The sequence below is a fragment of the Plecotus auritus genome, assembly GCF_963455305.1.
Source record: "Plecotus auritus genome assembly, chromosome: 1".
Classification (NCBI taxonomy): Eukaryota; Metazoa; Chordata; class Mammalia; order Chiroptera; family Vespertilionidae; genus Plecotus; species Plecotus auritus.
In genome coordinates this window covers 27,935,026-27,940,131 of record NC_137770.1, presented here as the reverse complement: position 1 = coordinate 27,940,131, position 5,106 = coordinate 27,935,026, and the positions used below count along the sequence as shown (strand labels likewise).

Here is a 5,106-nt window from a genome sequence, read left to right as displayed (position 1 = left end):
AAGTACAAGCGCATAAGCCCTGGTCAGAACCCAGGATGCTACTGCGGGCTCCCCTTCCACGATAGGAAAACCTGGGAACAACCTGCATTTTTAGGACAAGGTGGCATCTATACTAATAAAAGGGTAATATGCTAATTAGACTGAACATCTCCCAGATGACCTTCCGGATGTCCTTCCGGATGTCCTTCCCGACAAAGCCATGTTGGCAGGGCCAAGGCAGAGGAAGTTAGAGGTGATCAGGCAGGCAGGGGAGAGCAGTTAGGGTGATCAGGCCAGCAGGGGAGAGCAGTTAGGGGGATCAGGCTGGCAGGCAGGTGAGTGGTTAGGAGCCAGAGGTCCTGAGGGGTCCCAGATTGGAGAGAGTGCAGGCTGAGTTGAGGGGACCCCCTTCCCATGCACGAATTTCATGCACTGGGCCTCTAGTTAAAATAATAATAAAAAGTGAGCAAATTGGAAACCTGCTGGAGGAGTGGTAACTGGTGACTGACCCAGCTGGGGGATGGGTCACTCGACCCAGAGCACAGTCAGTGGCTGATGTGGCCAAAGAAATAATGTCGGGGACTCAGAAATGCCAGTGTGAAGAAAGTGGGAGGAGTGACTGCAGAGGAATGAATTGATTATCTATAGGTGGAACAGTCTGTTCCCTACTCCACCATGCTGTGCCGAGAAATCAGTCAAGTCCCCCCACATTACCCCAAACAAAACACACAGATATAAAAGACCCAGGCAAAATTATAGGAACGCTCTAAGAAAGTAAACCAAAGTACAAAGGAAAGAAAAGAAAAAGGAAATCAAGGCTCAACCCAGAAACTCTGTATCCACTCAAAAAAAATGACCTCCTTCACACCAAGCTTTGGGACGTTACTTGATGTAGTGCACCCAAACGTAAACCTAGATCAAGGACAGCACAGAATGCTCAGAAAAGGGGAGCTGAGGCAGGAAAAGACTGAGAGAAGGTGTCAGCAGGCTGTGTGGCGGGCTCCCGGGCCGTCGTTCTGGCCTGGAGCGGGACAGAGGCCCCTGGAGGAGAGTCCTGAGGAAACAGCAGCATACATGTGCTGGGTACCTGATTGGATGGCAAGGTGGGTGAAATAGAGAATTGGGTGAATACAAAACAGGACATGAAGACCTGGGCAAAGCAGATCTGTTCAGGTAGCTCATGGGCCCTGGAGCACTTCTTGGCTCTGCAATGAACCATACTGACATAGCCACAATGACAAAAACATGGTTTACTGATTCTTAATTTTCCAGATGAACTTACAGGAAAGGATGAAAACAATTGTTGTGGAACACCATGTAAATGTTGACATCAAAAAAGCCAAAGTACTAGAGACAGAAGTTGCTCCATGGAGTATGGGGAGGAAAGCTGAAAAGGTGGTGGGGTGTGTTAATATCCTCCCTATGAAAAATGAAGGGATGAAATAACCATATAGAGTCAATAGAACAAGAATACAAAGATATGTTTGTTGCTTACAGTAAAATAGAGAAATTATCACTATGGAGGAGACAGGGATAGACAAGCCCTATCATGAGAGCAGGAAGTCTAGTGGATGATGTCTAACATTGAGGAGCAGGAAATAGTGGTACACCTGAATCAAGTGGAGATGCAAGCTGACATGAACACCAGAAGAAAATACCAGAAGGGCCCAGCCAGCATGGCTCAGTAGTTGAGCGTTGACCTATGAACCAAGGACCAAGGTCACGGTTTGATTCCTGGTCTGGGCACAAGCCTGGGTTGTGGGCTCAATCCCTAGTAGGGGTGCGTGCAGGAGGCAGCTGATCAATGATTCTCTCTCATCATTGATGTTTCTGTCTCTTTCTCCCTCATCTTTCCTCTCTGAAATCAATTATAAATATATATTAAAAGGGTAATATGCTAATTAGACCAGATGTCCTTCCGGACATCCTTCTTGATGAAGCTGGGGCTGGAGGGAAGCCACCCCAGGTCCCAGGTGCCTGAAGGCGGCCAGAGGGAAGCCTGGGTCCCAGGTGCTGGAGGGAAGCCAGTGCCAGCTGCCCAGGGAAGGAAGGCCTACTCTTGCACAAATTTTCGAGCATCGGGCCTCGAGAGAGAGAGAGAGAGAGAGAGAGAGAGAGAGAGAGAGAGAGAGAGAGAGAGAGAGAGAGTGTGTGTGTGTGTGTGTGTGTGTGTGTGTATATATATATATAAAGAAAACACCAGAAGGGCAAATAGTAGCTGCCTCTGAGGATCAGGACTGGGGATACAAGGGGGTTGACAACATCACTACTTTGCACCCTATGAATTCTACACACCATTTTTATGTAAACATGTGCACATATTATTTCACTAAACTTTTTAAATAAAATAATTTAAAAGAACGTGGTATGTGGTTGCCAGTATTATAAAACATATACAAATAAATTCATAGAAAAAAAGACTTGAAGGAAATATGGTAGCTACATCTGGGTGGAAGTTATATGATGCTATTTAGTCTCTTTAAACTCTTCCATTTTTCCACATTGAGCATCCATTATTTTTATAAAGAGAAAAAAAATGGTATATAAAGAGTAATGTTTAGGAACAAATTTTAAATTATAGTGGGAATGAGGCAAAGAAAACAAAATTGAATATACAAATAAATCCAATGATTTAAAACAATATGCATAAAAGGAGAGAGATTTTAGAAAAATATTAATAGTAACGTTCTTGGTGGTGAAATTATGGATGATTTTTTTTCATCTTATCTTTCCTTTTTTCCCCCACTATATTTTTTCATAATGAGCATATTTAAGCAGTTTGGGCTGGAGAACTAAATTTGGTCTCTCCATTGGCTTCAGACCAGAATAATAATGTAATGCCTGTGTGTGGTGCTGACATCTAAAATGCCCTCCGCAAACATGGGTGGCATTAACGGACCTAAATGTAAATGAGGTGACTGCTTCTAGTGGAGCCTTCAGTCACTCTCTCCGCATTCTGTGTCCTGCCTAGGCTGCGTGGGCACTGGAAGTGCAGGGTGCCAGCAGACCTGTTGTGTGGCAGATCAGTTTGCAGAAGAGGATAAACACCCACATATGAAAACAGATGGAAAACGTGCTCAGGGCTACAGCAAAGGAAACATTGAGCCTGAAGAGATGGGTATCCCATCCAGGCCAGGCCCTCCTGCTCTTCCTCCCATGTCCTCAGTGCCTGCTTTCCCCTTCTGCCACCTACATCCCACAGAGGCCCTGGGCAGCCAGTTCCCCTCCCCAGCCACAGGAAGTGAGAGTCCTCCAAATGCCTGAGACAAGGATGAATAGCAACAAATACCTGGGATCTTTACCATCCAACCACACCTGACTCCAGGTGAGCCAGGCTTAATCAGTCTTCCCACAGGAAGCGAAAAGCCAATAGGGAGAAAAATGAAGAGTACCTGAGCTTCTCTGGCAAGGCTCTCCAAGGGAAGGCTGGGAAGTTGCCCATGTGTTTTCTGGCCAAGTCCATTCCCCAAGACTTTCTGATGATCCCAGCCAAATTTGCTGGCTCCCAAGAGACTGTCAACAATACGAAATGTATGGCATGGCTTTTGTGGGTGGCAGCAAACTCGCAGAGAACTCTATGAAGGCCTCTGGCATGCTGTGAGAGTGCAAGGTGGTGGGGTGCTGCCTGCCCACCTCCAAGTGCCACACGCCACCCCTCTATCACAGGCACATCTTTGCACCTAACCATGTCATTGCCACGTTCTGCTTCTGGTACTTTGTGTTTCAAATGAAGAAGATGAAGAAATCTTCAGAGGAAATCGTCTACTGTGGGCAGGTGTTCAAAAAATCCCCCCTTCGGGTGAAGACCTTTGGTGTCTGGCTGAGCTATGACTTCCACAGTGGCACCCGCAACATGTACTGGGAGTGCGGGACCTGACCACCTGGGATGCCATCACCCGGTGCTACCGAGACATGGGGGCTTGGCACTGTGCCTGCTCAATCCAGATCATGAAGATGGAGGAGATTGCAGCCAGCAAGTGCCACTGACCAGCAGTCAAGCAGTTCCATGACTCCAAGATTAAGTCACCACGCCCTTCATCACCAGCACGAGCCATGCTTCACTACCAAGAGGCTCAACACCTTCTTTTAGACGCAGAGCCTCCCTGTCCCCTGGTCTGCCCAAGTAAACTCTTTGGAAACACCAGGGAAAGGAAGGAAGGAAGGAAGGAAGGAAGGAAGGGAGGGAGGGAGGGAGGGAGGGAGGGAGGGAGGGAGGGAGGGAGGGAGGGAAGAAGAAAGAAAGGAAGGAGAGAAAGAGAGAGAGAAATGCATGGCATGGATGCACAATGGTTTGCATTCCAGGCCTCTAAAGTTCTTTATCAGTCCCTGTCTCCACTTGCAAAGTAAATATAACGAGATAGTAAATTGAAAGTTTCACCTGAAGCATCATGATACAATAAACATGGCATTTGGATTTGGTGTCAGAGAAGATGCAAAATTTCAAGGTACGATCCAAAAACTTGTCACAGATTTCTAACTTCGTACCTTCACCCACATTGAGGGTATAAAATGGTCCGGCTTTTAGAGACTGAGATAGAGACAGTTTGTAGAGAAGATTTATTTGGGGGAAATTATTGTGCTGTGAGCTTCATCCCTTCCAAGAGGGTGGTGAGAGGTCCCAGCCGCTCATCTCAAGAAGTTTCAGAAAGCTTGGTACATCTCCCTGTGATTGGCAGGGGAGAGGGGTGGGATACAGTGGACCTGTGTCGTTAGATTAGCCTGGAAATGTAATCATCAGGGAGAGATGGGCTGGCGGGAAGGACCTTTCTGCAGCTTTGGGACTAACCTACAAACTCCCAGCATGTGTCTGGGCAGGGATGCCTGTGTGTTTCCCTTGGATCAGATGTGAGCCAATCTTGCAAGAGAAAGCAGGTGTGGTCACAGTGGGCCTTGTCTGAAATGATCCTATGAGCTGTGAGAAGAGTGTTGTAATAAGAGTGACCGCCCTGGACAAGAGAGCTGAGGGGAGGGTCCTGGTGATGGGGAGCCTCCTATGGACACAACCACACCCAAGAAAGAATATCCACCTTCCCTACTGCCGGTCAAAGAAGAGCCACCCTGCCCCTCTGCTCTCTTCTCTGCCAGCTCCAACTCAAAAGGGGTCCTAAATCTGACTGGGGAGTTCGA

The 5,106-nt window shown here is 47.3% G+C and overlaps 1 pseudogene across 1 annotated transcript; it reads left to right on the top strand.

The window, feature by feature from the left end:
- The first annotated feature begins 3,556 nt into the window (after positions 1-3,556).
- On the top strand, positions 3,557-4,069 carry LOC308247688 (large ribosomal subunit protein eL20-like; annotated as a pseudogene). The gene has a single exon. The product of its transcript is annotated as a large ribosomal subunit protein eL20-like (transcript).
- The last annotated feature ends 1,037 nt before the right edge of the window (positions 4,070-5,106 follow it).